Raw genomic sequence first — 12,550 nt, forward strand, 5'->3', positions numbered from 1 at the left:
CTTCCAGTACAGATGACGGGAAACAATTTGAAAAAGACATTGGAACCCTTCTTCTTTTTCAGAGTTACATATAGCTTAGCATTTTTTACTTTGAAAGTTAGGCAAGCATTGTTCCTCACAAGTTCAGCCCTGCTCATGTACCAAGTTGAGAATGCTGCTTTGGAGGACTCCAGACTTGAAAATTGCAAAAAAGAGATTACCACAGGGTAGCGTGGCCGAGCGGTCTAAGGCGCTGGATTAAGGCTCCAGTCTCTGCGGAGGCGTGGGTTCGAATCCCACCGCTGCCAAGCAGTTTTTTTGGAGATGGCAGAAGAATTCTTATACCTAATCACTCTCAACAACGGTGCCTGACCCAAGGCTGAAGAGCAGTTATTCGCATGATGGTAGCAGAGAGCCATGCTACGATGCCATTTGCAAATGCTCATACCTGGCTTTGTTCTTAGGCGACATTGAAGACCCTGCAGTGTTTTGATAACAGGCAGGAAATGATGCATCTTTCCTCTTCTGACAGAAGACAAATTCAGCTTCTTCTACAAGAATGTCAGCAAATACAGTCTTCCTGTGGTAGCGTGTCTGAGTGGTCTAAGCACTGGATTTAGGCTCCAGTCTCTGAGAAGGCATGGGATCGAATGCTGCCAGCTGGTAACTTTACAATGATTCTTGCCTTTGTGTTCTCTTGAAAACCCTCTCTTCCAGTACAGATGACGGGAAACAATTTGAAAAAGACATTGGAACCCTTCTTCTTTTTCAGAGTTACATATAGCTTAGCATTTTTTACTTTGAAAGTTAGGCAAGCATTGTTCCTCACAAGTTCAGCCCTGCTCATGTACCAAGTTGAGAATGCTGCTTTGGAGGACTCCAGACTTGAAAATTGCAAAAAAGATATTACCACAGGGTAGCGTGGCCGAGCGGTCTAAGGCGCTGGATTAAGGCTCTAGTCTCTGCGGAGGCGTGGGTTCGAATCCCACCGCTGCCAAGCAGTGTTTTTAGGAGATGGCAGAAGAATTCTTATACCTAATCACTCTCAACAACGGTGCCTGACCCAAGGCTGAAGAGCAGTTATTCGCATGATGGTAGCAGAGAGCCATGCTACGATGCCATTTGCAAAATGCTCATACCTGGCTTTGTTCTTAGGCGACATTGAAGACCCTGCAGTGTTTTGATAACAGGCAGGAAATGATGCATCTTTCCTCTTCTGACAGAAGACAAATTCAGCTTCTTCTACAAGAATGTCAGCAAATACAGTCTTCCTGTGGTAGCGTGTCTGAGTGGTCTAAGGCACTGGATTTAGGCTCCAGTCTCTGAGAAGGCATGGGATCGAATGCTGCCAGCTGGTAACTTTACAATGATTCTTGCCTTTGTGTTCTCTTGAAAACCCTCTCTTCCAGTACAGATGACGGGAAACAATTTGAAAAAGACATTGGAACCCTTCTTCTTTTTCAGAGTTACATATAGCTTAGCATTTTTTACTTTGAAAGTTAGGCAAGCATTGTTCCTCACAAGTTCAGCCCTGCTCATGTACCAAGTTGAGAATGCTGCTTTGGAGGACTCCAGACTTGAAAATTGCAAAAAAGATATTACCAAAGGGTAGCGTGGCCGAGCGGTCTAAGGCGCTGGATTTAGGCTCCAGTCTCTGCGGAGGCGTGGGTTCGAATCCCACCGCTGCCAAGCAGTGTTTTTAAGAGATGGCAGAAGAATTCTTATACCTAATCACTCTCAACAATGGTGCCTGACCCAAGGCTGAAGAGCAGTCATTCGCATGATGGTAGCAGAGAGCCATGCTACGATGCCATTGCAAATGCTCATACCTGGCTTTGTTCTTAGGCGACATTGAAGACCCTGCAGTGTTTTGATAACAGGCAGGAAATGATAGCATCTTTCCTCTTCTGACAGAAGACAAATTCAGCTTCTTCTACAAGAATGTCAGCAAATACAGTCTTCCTGTGGGTAGCGTGTCTGAGTGGTCTAAGGCACTGGATTTAGGCTCCAGTCTCTGAGAGGCATGGGATCGAATGCTGCCAGCTGGTAACTTTACAATGATTCTTGCCTTTGTGTTCTCTTGAAAACCCTCTCTTCCAGTACAGATGACGGGAAACAATTTGAAAAAGACATTGGAACCCTTCTTCTTTTTCAGAGTTACATATAGCTTAGCATTTTTTACTTTGAAAGTTAGGCAAGCATTGTTCCTCACAAGTTCAGCCCTGCTCATGTACCAAGTTGAGAATGCTGCTTTGGAGGACTCCAGACTTGAAAATTGCAAAAAAGATATTACCACAGGGTAGCGTGGCCGAGCGGTTCTAAGGCGCTGGATTAAGGCTCTAGTCTCTGCGGAGGCGTGGGTTCGAATCCCACCGCTGCCAAGCAGTGTTTTTAGGAGATGGCAGAAGAATTCTTATACCTAATCCACTCTCAACAACGGTGCCTGACCCAAGGCTGAAGAGCAGTTATTCGCATGATTGGTAGCAGAGAGCCATGCTACGATGCCATTTGCAAATGCTCATACCTGGCTTTGTTCTTAGGCGACATTGAAGACCCTGCAGTGTTTTGATAACAGGCAGGAAATGATGCATCTTTCCTCTTCTGACAGAAGACAAATTCAGCTTCTTCTACAAGAATGTCAGCAAATACAGTCTTCCTGTGGTAGCGTGTCTGAGTGGTCTAAGGCACTGGATTTAGGCTCCAGTCTCTGAGAAGGCATGGGATTGAATGCTGCCAGCTGGTAACTTTACAATGATTCTTGCCTTTGTGTTCTCTTGAAAACCCTCTCTTCCAGTACAGATGACGGGAAACAATTTGAAAAAGACATTGGAACCCTTCTTCTTTTTCAGAGTTACATATAGCTTAGCATTTTTTACTTTGAAAGTTAGGCAAGCATTGTTCCTCACAAGTTCAGCCCTGCTCATGTACCAAGTTGAGAATGCTGCTTTGGAGGACTCCAGACTTGAAAATTGCAAAAAAGATCATTACCAAAGGGTAGCGTGGCCGAGCGGTCTAAGGCGCTGGATTTAGGCTCCAGTCTCTGCGGAGGCGTGGGTTCGAATCCCACCGCTGCCAAGCAGTGTTTTTAAGAGATGGCAGAAGAATTCTTATACCTAATCACTCTCAACAATGGTGCCTGACCCAAGGCTGAAGAGCAGTCATTCGCATGATGGTAGCAGAGAGCCATGCCACGATTGCCATTTGCAAATGCTCATACCTGGCTTTGTCTTAGGCGACATTGAAGACCCTGCAGTGTTTTGATAACAGGCAGGAAATGATGCATCTTTCCTCTTCTGACAGAAGACAAATTCAGCTTCTTCTACAAGAATGTCAGCAAATACAGTCTTCCTGTGGTAGCGTGTCTGAGTGGTCTAAGGCACTGGATTTAGGCTCCAGTCTCTGAGAAGGCATGGGATCGAATGCTGCCAGCTGGTAACTTTACAATGATTCTTGCCTTTGTGTTCTCTTGAAAACCCTCTCTTCCAGTACAGATGACGGGAAACAATTTGAAAAAGACATTGGAACCCTTCTTCTTTTTCAGAGTTACATATAGCTTAGCATTTTTTACTTTGAAAGTTAGGCAAGCATTGTTCCTCACAAGTTCAGCCCTGCTCATGTACCAAGTTGAGAATGCTGCTTTGGAGGACTCCAGACTTGAAAATTGCAAAAAAGATTTTACCAAAGGGTAGCGTGGCCGAGCGGGTCTAAGGCGCTGGATTTAGGCTCCAGTCTCTGCGGAGGCGTGGGTTCGAATCCCACCGCTGCCAAGCAGTGTTTTTAAGAGATGGCAGAAGAATTCTTATACCTAATCACTCTCAACAATGGTGCCTGACCCAAGGCTGAAGAGCAGTCATTCGCATGATGGTAGCAGAGAGCCATGCTACGATGCCATTTGCAAATGCTCATACCTGGCTTTGTTCTTAGGCGACATTGAAGACCCTGCAGTGTTTTGATAACAGGCAGGAAATGATGCATCTTTCCTCTTCTGACAGAAGACAAATTCAGCTTCTTCTACAAGAATGTCAGCAAATACAGTCTTCCTGTGGTAGCGTGTCTGAGTGGTCTAAGGCACTGGATTTAGGCTCCAGTCTCTGAGAAGGCATGGGATCGAATGCTGCCAGCTGGTAACTTTACAATGATTCTTGCCTTTGTGTTCTCTTGAAAACCCTCTCTTCCAGTACAGATGACGGGAAACAATTTGAAAAAGACATTGGAACCCTTCTTCTTTTTCAGAGTTACATATAGCTTAGCATTTTTTACTTTGAAAGTTTAGGCAAGCATTGTTCCTCACAAGTTCAGCCCTGCTCATGTACCAAGTTGAGAATGCTGCTTTGGAGGACTCCAGACTTGAAAATTGCAAAAAAAGATATTACCACAGGGTAGCGTGGCCGAGCGGTCTAAGGCGCTGGATTAAGGCTCTAGTCTCTGCGGAGGCGTGGGTTCGAATCCCACCGCTGCCAAGCAGTGTTTTTAGGAGATGGCAGAAGAATTCTTATACCTAATCACTCTCAACAACGGTGCCTGACCCAAGGCTGAAGAGCAGTTATTCGCATGATGGTAGCAGAGAGCCATGCTACGATGCCATTTGCAAATGCTCATACCTGGCTTTGTTCTTAGGCGACATTGAAGACCCTGCAGTGTTTTGATAACAGGCAGGAAATGATGCATCTTTCCTCTTCTGACAGAAGACAAATTCAGCTTCTTCTACAAGAATGTCAGCAAATACAGTCTTCCTGTGGTAGCGTGTCTGAGTGGTCTAAGGCACTGGATTTAGGCTCCAGTCTCTGAGAAGGCATGGGATTGAATGCTGCCAGCTGGTAACTTTACAATGATTCTTGCCTTTGTGTTCTCTTGAAAACCGCTCTCTTCCAGTACAGATGACGGGAAACAATTTGAAAAAGACATTGGAACCCTTCTTCTTTTTCAGAGTTACATATAGCTTAGCATTTTTTACTTTGAAAGTTAGGCAAGCATTGTTCCTCACAAGTTCAGCCCTGCTCATGTACCAAGTTGAGAATGCTGCTTTGGAGGACTCCAGACTTGAAAATTGCAAAAAAAGATATTACCAAAGGGTAGCGTGGCCGAGCGGTCTAAGGCGCTGGATTTAGGCTCCAGTCTCTGCGGAGGCGTGGGTTCGAATCCCACCGCTGCCAAGCAGTGTTTTTAAGAGATGGCAGAAGAATTCTTATACCTAATCACTCTCAACAATGGTGCCTGACCCAAGGCTGAAGAGCAGTCATTCGCATGATGGTAGCAGAGAGCCATGCCACGATGCCATTTGCAAATGCTCATACCTGGCTTTGTTCTTAGGCGACATTGAAGACCCTGCGGTGTTTTGATAACAGGCAGGAAATGATGCATCTTTCCTCTTCTGACAGAAGAAAAATTCACCTTCTTCACAAGAATGTCAGCAAATGCAGTCTACCTGTGGTAGCGTGTCTGAGTGGTCTAAGGCACTGGATTTAGGCTCCAGTCTCTGAGAAGGCATGGGATCGAATGCTGCCAGCTGGTAACTTTACAATGATTCTTGCCTTTGTGTTCTCTTGAAAACCCTCTCTTCCAGTACAGATGACGGGAAACAATTTGAAAAAGACATTGGAACCCTTCTTCTTTTTCAGAGTTACATATAGCTTAGCATTTTTTACTTTGAAAGTTAGGCAAGCATTGTTCCTCACAAGTTCAGCCCTGCTCATGTACCAAGTTGAGAATGCTGCTTTGGAGGACTCCAGACTTGAAAATTGCAAAAAAGAGATTACCACAGGGTAGCGTGGCCGAGCGGTCTAAGGCGCTGGATTAAGGCTCCAGTCTCTGCGGAGGGCGTGGGTTCGAATCCCACCGCTGCCAAGCAGTTTTTTTGGAGATGGCAGAAGAATTCTTATACCTAATCACTCTCAACAACGGTGCCTGACCCAAGGCTGAAGAGCAGTTATTCGCATGATGGTAGCAGAGAGCCATGCTACGATGCCATTTGCAAATGCTCATACCTGGCTTTGTTCTTAGGCGACATTGAAGACCCTGCAGTGTTTTTGATAACAGGCAGGAAATGATGCATCTTTCCTCTTCTGACAGAAGACAAATTCAGCTTCTTCTACAAGAATGTCAGCAAATACAGTCCTTCCTGTGGTAGCGTGTCTGAGTGGTCTAAGGCACTGGATTTAGGCTCCAGTCTCTGAGAAGGCATGGGATCGAATGCTGCCAGCTGGTAACTTTACAATGATTCTTGCCTTTTGTGTTCTCTTGAAAACCCTCTCTTCCAGTACAGATGACGGGAAACAATTTGAAAAAGACATTGGAACCCTTCTTCTTTTTCAGAGTTACATTATAGCTTAGCATTTTTTACTTTGAAAGTTAGGCAAGCATTGTTCCTCACAAGTTCAGCCCTGCTCATGTACCAAGTTGAGAATGCTGCTTTGGAGGACTCCAGACTTGAAAATTGCAAAAAAGATATTACCACAGGGTAGCGTGGGCCGAGCGGTCTAAGGCGCTGGATTAAGGCTCCAGTCTCTGCGGAGGCGTGGGTTCGAATCCACCGCTGCCAAGCAGTGTTTTTAGGAGATGGCAGAAGAATTCTTATACCTAATCACTCTCAACAACGGTGCCTGACCCAAGGCTGAAGAGCAGTTATTCGCATTGATGGTAGCAGAGAGCCATGCTACGATGCCATTTGCAAATGCTCATACCTGGCTTTGTTCTTAGGCGACATTGAAGACCCTGCAGTGTTTTGATAACAGGCAGGAAATGATGCATCTTTCCTCTTCTGACAGAAGACAAATTCAGCTTCTTCTACAAGAATGTCAGCAAATACAGTCTTCCTGGTGGTAGCGTGTCTGAGTGGTCTAAGGCACTGGATTTAGGCTCCAGTCTCTGAGAAGGCATGGGATCGAATGCTGCCAGCTGGTAACTTTACAATGATTCTTGCCTTTGTGTTCTCTTGAAAACCCTCTCTTCCAGTACAGATGACGGGAAACAATTTGAAAAAGACATTGGAACCCTTCTTCTTTTTCAGAGTTACATATAGCTTAGCATTTTTTACTTTGAAAGTTAGGCAAGCATTGTTCCTCACAAGTTCAGCCCTGCTCATGTACCAAGTTGAGAATGCTGCTTTGGAGGACTCCAGACTTGAAAATTGCAAAAAAGATATTACCAAAGGGTAGCGTGGCCGAGCGGTCTAAGGTGCTGGATTTAGGCTCCAGTCTCTGCGGAGGCGTGGGTTCGAATCCACCGCTGCCAAGCAGTGTTTTTAAGAGATGGCAGAAGAATTCTTATACCTAATCACTCTCAACAATGGTGCCTGACCCAAGGCTGAAGAGCAGTCATTCGCATGATGGTAGCAGAGAGCCATGCCACGATGCCATTTGCAAATGCTCATACCTGGCTTTGTTCTTAGGCGACATTGAAGACCCTGCGGTGTTTTGATAACAGGCAGGAAATGATGCATCTTGTCCTCTTCTGACAGAAGAAAAAATTCACCTTCTTCCACAAGAATGTCAGCAAATGCAGTCTTCCTGTGTGGTAGCGTGTCTGAGTGGTCTAAGGCACTGGATTTAGGCTCCAGTCTCTGAGAAGGCATGGGATCGAATGCTGCCAGCTGGTAACTTTACAATGATTCTTGCCTTTGTGTTCTCTTGAAAAACCCTCTCTTCCAGTACAGATGACGGGAAACAATTGAAAAAGACATTGGAACCCTTCTTCTTTTTCAGAGTTACATATAGCTTAGCATTTTTTACTTTGAAAGTTAGGCAAGCATTGTTCCTCACAAGTTCAGCCCTGCTCATGTACCAAGTTGAGAATGCTGCTTTGGAGGACTCCAGACTTGAAAATTGCAAAAAAGATATTACCAAAGGGTAGCGTGGCCGAGCGGTTCTAAGGCGCTGGATTTAGGCTCCAGTCTCTGCGGAGGGCGTGGGTTCGAATCCCACCGCTGCCAAGCAGTGTTTTTAAGAGATGGCAGAAGAATTCTTATACCTAATCACTCTCAACAATGGTGCCTGACCCAAGGCTGAAGAGCAGTCATTCGCATGATGGTAGCAGAGAGCCATGCCACGATGCCATTTGCAAATGCTCATACCTGGCTTTGTTCTTAGGCGACATTGAAGACCCTGCGGTGTTTTGATAACAGGCAGGAAATGATGCATCTTTCCTCTTCTGACAGAAGAAAAAATTCACCTTCTTCCACAAGAATGTCAGCAAATGCAGTCTACCTGTGGGTAGCGTGTCTGAGTGGTCTAAGGCACTGGATTTAGGCTCCAGTCTCTGAGAAGGCATGGGATCGAATGCTGCCAGCTGGTAACTTTACAATGATTCTTGCCTTTGTGTTCTCTTGAAAACCCTCTCTTCCAGTACAGATGACGGGAAACAATTTGAAAAAGACATTGGAACCCTTCTTCTTTTTCAGAGTTACATATAGCTTAGCATTTTTTACTTTGAAAGTTAGGCAAGCATTGTTCCTCACAAGTTCAGCCCTGCTCATGTACCAAGTTGAGAATGCTGCTTTGGAGGACTCCAGACTTGAAAATTGCAAAAAAGAGATTACCACAGGGTAGCTTGGCCGAGCGGTCTAAGGAGCTGGATTAAGGCTCCAGTCTCTGCGGAGGTGTGGGTTCGAATCCCACCGCTGCCAAGCAGTTTTTTTGGAGATGGCAGAAGAATTCTTATACCTAATCACTCTCAACAACGGTGCCTGACCCAAGGCTGAAGAGCAGTTATTCGCATGATGGTAGCAGAGAGCCATGCTACGATGCCATTTGCAAATGCTCATACCTGGCTTTGTTCTTAGGCGACATTGAAGACCCTGCAGTGTTTTGATAACAGGCAGGAAATGATGCATCTTTCCTCTTCTGACAGAAGACAAATTCAGCTTCTTCTACAAGAATGTCAGCAAATACAGTCTTCCTGTGGTAGCGTGTCTGAGTGGTCTAAGGCACTGGATTTAGGCTCCAGTCTCTGAGAAGGCATGGGATCGAATGCTGCCAGCTGGTAACTTTACAATGATTCTTGCCTTTGTGTTCTCTTGAAAACCCTCTCTTCCAGTACAGATGACGGGAAACAATTTGAAAAAGACATTGGAACCCTTCTTCTTTTTCAGAGTTACATATAGCTTAGCATTTTTTACTTTGAAAGTTAGGCAAGCATTGTTCCTCACAAGTTCAGCCCTGCTCATGTACCAAGTTGAGAATGCTGCTTTGGAGGACTCCAGACTTGAAAATTTGCAAAAAAGATATTACCACAGGGTAGCGTGGCCGAGCGGTCTAAGGCGCTGGATTAAGGCTCCAGTCTCTGCGGAGGCGTGGGTTCGAATCCCACCGCTGCCAAGCAGTGTTTTTAGGAGATGGCAGAAGAATTTCTTATACCTAATCACTCTCAACAACGGTGCCTGACCCAAGGCTGAAGAGCAGTTATTCGCATGATGGTAGCAGAGAGCCATGCTACGATGCCATTTGCAAATGCTCATACCTGGCTTTGTTCTTAGGCGACATTGAAGACCCTGCAGTGTTTTGATAACAGGCAGGAAATGATGCATCTTTCCTCTTCTGACAGAAGACAAATTCAGCTTCTTCTACAAGAATGTCAGCAAATACAGTCTTCCTGTGGTAGCGTGTCTGAGTGGTCTAAGGCACTGGATTTAGGCTCCAGTCTCTGAGAAGGCATGGGATCGAATGCTGCCAGCTGGTAACTTTACAATGATTCTTGCCTTTGTGTTCTCTTGAAAACCCTCTCTTCCAGTACAGATGACGGGAAACAATTTGAAAACGACATTGGAACCCTTCTTCTTTTTCAGAGTTACATATAGCTTAGCATTTTTTACTTTGAAAGTTAGGCAAGCATTGTTCCTCACAAGTTCAGCCCTGCTCATGTACCAAGTTGAGAATGCTGCTTTGGAGGACTCCAGACTTGAAAATTGCAAAAAAGATATTACCAAAGGGTAGCGTGGCCGAGCGGTCTAAGGCGCTGGATTTAGGCTCCAGTCTCTGCGGAGGCGTGGGGTTCGAATCCCACCGCTGCCAAGCAGTGTTTTTAAGAGATGGCAGAAGAATTCTTATACCTAATCACTCTCAACAATGGTGCCTGACCCAAGGCTGAAGAGCAGTCCATTCGCATGATGGTAGCAGAGAGCCATGCCACGATGCCATTTGCAAATGCTCATACCTGGCTTTGTTCTTAGGCGACATTGAAGACCCTGCGGTGTTTTGATAACAGGCAGGAAATGATGCATCTTTCCTCTTCTGACAGAAGAAAAATTCACCTTCTTCCACAAGAATGTCAGCAAATGCAGTCTTCCTGTGGTAGCGTGTCTGAGTGGTCTAAGGCACTGGATTTAGGCTCCAGTCTCTGAGAAGGCATGGGATCGAATGCTGCCAGCTGGTAACTTTACAATGATTCTTGCCTTTGTGTTCTCTTGAAAACCCTCTCTTCCAGTACAGATGACGGGAAACAATTTGAAAAAGACATTGGAACCCTTCTTCTTTTTCAGTTACATATAGCTTAGCATTTTTTACTTTGAAAGTTAGGCAAGCATTGTTCCTCACAAGTTCAGCCCTGCTCATGTACCAAGTTGAGAATGCTGCTTTGGAGGACTCCAGACTTGAAAATTGCAAAAAAGATATTACCAAAGGGTAGCGTGGCCGAGCGGTCTAAGGCGCTGGATTTAGGCTCCAGTCTCTGCGGAGGCGTGGGATTCGAATCCCACCGCTGCCAAGCAGTGTTTTTAAGAGATGGCAGAAGAATTCTTATACCCTAATCACTCTCAACAATGGTGCCTGACCCAAGGCTGAAGAGCAGTCATTCGCATGATGGTAGCAGAGAGCCATGCCACGATGCCATTTGCAAATGCTCATACCTGGCTTTGTTCTTAGGCGACATTGAAGACCCTGCGGTGTTTTTGATAACAGGCAGGAAATGATGCATCTTTCCTCTTCTGACAGAAGAAAAATTCACCTTCTTCCACAAGAATGTCAGCAAATGCAGTCTTCCTGTGGGTAGCGTGTCCTGAGTGGTTCTAAGGCACTGGATTTAGGCTCCAGTCTCTGAGAAGGCATGGGATCGAATGCTGCCAGCTGGTAACTTTACAATGATTCTTGCCTTTGTGTTTCTCTTGAAAACCCTCTCTTCCAGTACAGATGACGGGAAACAATTTGAAAAAGACATTGGAACCCTTCTTCTTTTTCAGAGTTACATATAGCTTAGCATTTTTTACTTTGAAAGTTAGGCAAGCATTGTTCCTCACAAGTTCAGCCCTGCTCATGTACCAAGTTGAGAATGCTGCTTTGGAGGACTCCAGACTTGAAAATTGCAAAAAAAGATATTACCAAAGGGTAGCGTAGGCCGAGCGGTCTAAGGCGCTGGATTTAGGCTCCAGTCTCTGCGGAGGCGTGGGTTCGAATCCACCGCTGCCAAGCAGTGTTTTTAAGAGATGGCAGAAGAATTCTTATACCTAATCACTCTCAACAATGGTGCCTGACCCAAGGCTGAAGAGCAGTCATTCGCATGATGGTAGCAGAGAGCCATGCCACGATGCCATTTGCAAATGCTCATACCTGGCTTTTGTTCTTAGGCGACATTGAAGACCCTGCGGTGTTTTGATAACAGGCAGGAAATTGATGCATCTTTCCTCTTCTGACAGAAGAAAAATTCACCTTCTTCCACAAGAATGTCAGCAAATGCAGTCTACCTGTGGTAGCGTGTCTGAGTGGTCTAAGGCACTGGATTTAGGCTCCAGTCTCTGAGAAGGCATGGGATCGAATGCTGCCAGCTGGTAACTTTACAATGATTCTTGCCTTTGTGTTCTCTTGAAAACCCTCTCTTCCAGTACAGATGACGGGAAACAATTTGAAAAAGACATTGGAACCCTTCTTCTTTTTCAGAGTTACATATAGCTTAGGCATTTTTTACTTTGAAAGTTAGGCAAGCATTGTTCCTCACAAGTTCAGCCCTGCTCATGTACCAAGTTGAGAATGCTGCTTTGGAGGACTCCAGACTTGAAAATTGCAAAAAAGAGATTACCACAGGGTAGCTTGGCCGAGCGGTCTAAGGCGCTGGATTAAGGCTCCAGTCTCTGCGGAGGCGTGGGTTCGAATCCCACCGCTGCCAAGCAGTTTTTTTTGGAGATGGCAGAAGAATTCTTATACCTAATCACTCTCAACAACGGTGCCTGACCCAAGGCTGAAGAGCAGTTATTCGCATGATGGTAGCAGAGAGCCATGCTACGATGCCATTTGCAAATGCTCATACCTGGCTTTGTTCTTAGGCGACATTGAAGACCCTGCAGTGTTTTTGATAACAGGCAGGAAATGATGCATCTTTCCTCTTCTGACAGAAGACAAATTCAGCTTCTTCTACAAGAATGTCAGCAATACAGTCTTCCTGTGGTAGCGTGTCTGAGTGGTCTAAGGCACTGGATTTAGGCTCCAGTCTCTGAGAAGGCATGGGATCGAATGCTGCCAGCTGGTAACTTTACAATGATTCTTGCCTTTGTGTTCTCTTGAAAACCCTCTCTTCCCAGTACAGATGACGGGAAACAATTTGAAAAAGACATTGGAACCCTTCTTCTTTTTTAGAGTTACATATAGCTTAG

The 12,550-nt window shown here is 45.3% G+C and overlaps 17 non-coding genes across 17 annotated transcripts; all 17 read left to right on the top strand.

The window, feature by feature from the left end:
- Positions 1-205: 205 nt before the first annotated feature.
- trnal-aag (transfer RNA leucine (anticodon AAG)) lies at positions 206-287 on the top strand. Its single transcript has one exon. It is a non-coding gene; the product is annotated as a tRNA-Leu (tRNA).
- A 607-nt stretch (positions 288-894) lies between these two features.
- trnal-aag (transfer RNA leucine (anticodon AAG)) lies at positions 895-976 on the top strand. Its single transcript has one exon. It is a non-coding gene; the product is annotated as a tRNA-Leu (tRNA).
- A 610-nt stretch (positions 977-1,586) lies between these two features.
- trnal-uag (transfer RNA leucine (anticodon UAG)) lies at positions 1,587-1,668 on the top strand. The gene has a single exon. It is a non-coding gene; the product is annotated as a tRNA-Leu (tRNA).
- Positions 1,669-2,277: 609 nt separating this feature from the next.
- trnal-aag (transfer RNA leucine (anticodon AAG)) lies at positions 2,278-2,360 on the top strand. The gene has a single exon. It is a non-coding gene; the product is annotated as a tRNA-Leu (tRNA).
- Positions 2,361-2,972: 612 nt separating this feature from the next.
- trnal-uag (transfer RNA leucine (anticodon UAG)) lies at positions 2,973-3,054 on the top strand. The gene has a single exon. It is a non-coding gene; the product is annotated as a tRNA-Leu (tRNA).
- A 609-nt stretch (positions 3,055-3,663) lies between these two features.
- trnal-uag (transfer RNA leucine (anticodon UAG)) lies at positions 3,664-3,746 on the top strand. Its single transcript has one exon. It is a non-coding gene; the product is annotated as a tRNA-Leu (tRNA).
- Positions 3,747-4,357: 611 nt separating this feature from the next.
- trnal-aag (transfer RNA leucine (anticodon AAG)) lies at positions 4,358-4,439 on the top strand. Its single transcript has one exon. It is a non-coding gene; the product is annotated as a tRNA-Leu (tRNA).
- A 611-nt stretch (positions 4,440-5,050) lies between these two features.
- Positions 5,051-5,132, top strand: trnal-uag (transfer RNA leucine (anticodon UAG)). Its single transcript has one exon. It is a non-coding gene; the product is annotated as a tRNA-Leu (tRNA).
- Positions 5,133-5,740: 608 nt separating this feature from the next.
- Positions 5,741-5,823, top strand: trnal-aag (transfer RNA leucine (anticodon AAG)). The gene has a single exon. It is a non-coding gene; the product is annotated as a tRNA-Leu (tRNA).
- Positions 5,824-6,435: 612 nt separating this feature from the next.
- Positions 6,436-6,517, top strand: trnal-aag (transfer RNA leucine (anticodon AAG)). Its single transcript has one exon. It is a non-coding gene; the product is annotated as a tRNA-Leu (tRNA).
- Positions 6,518-7,128: 611 nt separating this feature from the next.
- trnal-uag (transfer RNA leucine (anticodon UAG)) lies at positions 7,129-7,209 on the top strand. Its single transcript has one exon. It is a non-coding gene; the product is annotated as a tRNA-Leu (tRNA).
- Positions 7,210-7,822: 613 nt separating this feature from the next.
- On the top strand, positions 7,823-7,906 carry trnal-uag (transfer RNA leucine (anticodon UAG)). Its single transcript has one exon. It is a non-coding gene; the product is annotated as a tRNA-Leu (tRNA).
- Positions 7,907-9,208: 1,302 nt separating this feature from the next.
- Positions 9,209-9,290, top strand: trnal-aag (transfer RNA leucine (anticodon AAG)). Its single transcript has one exon. It is a non-coding gene; the product is annotated as a tRNA-Leu (tRNA).
- Positions 9,291-9,900: 610 nt separating this feature from the next.
- On the top strand, positions 9,901-9,983 carry trnal-uag (transfer RNA leucine (anticodon UAG)). Its single transcript has one exon. It is a non-coding gene; the product is annotated as a tRNA-Leu (tRNA).
- Positions 9,984-10,591: 608 nt separating this feature from the next.
- trnal-uag (transfer RNA leucine (anticodon UAG)) lies at positions 10,592-10,674 on the top strand. The gene has a single exon. It is a non-coding gene; the product is annotated as a tRNA-Leu (tRNA).
- Positions 10,675-11,290: 616 nt separating this feature from the next.
- trnal-uag (transfer RNA leucine (anticodon UAG)) lies at positions 11,291-11,372 on the top strand. The gene has a single exon. It is a non-coding gene; the product is annotated as a tRNA-Leu (tRNA).
- Positions 11,373-11,984: 612 nt separating this feature from the next.
- trnal-aag (transfer RNA leucine (anticodon AAG)) lies at positions 11,985-12,066 on the top strand. The gene has a single exon. It is a non-coding gene; the product is annotated as a tRNA-Leu (tRNA).
- The last annotated feature ends 484 nt before the right edge of the window (positions 12,067-12,550 follow it).

The sequence above is a fragment of the Brachyhypopomus gauderio genome, unplaced genomic scaffold (assembly GCF_052324685.1).
Source record: "Brachyhypopomus gauderio isolate BG-103 unplaced genomic scaffold, BGAUD_0.2 sc216, whole genome shotgun sequence".
In the NCBI taxonomy this organism is placed as follows: Eukaryota; Metazoa; Chordata; class Actinopteri; order Gymnotiformes; family Hypopomidae; genus Brachyhypopomus; species Brachyhypopomus gauderio.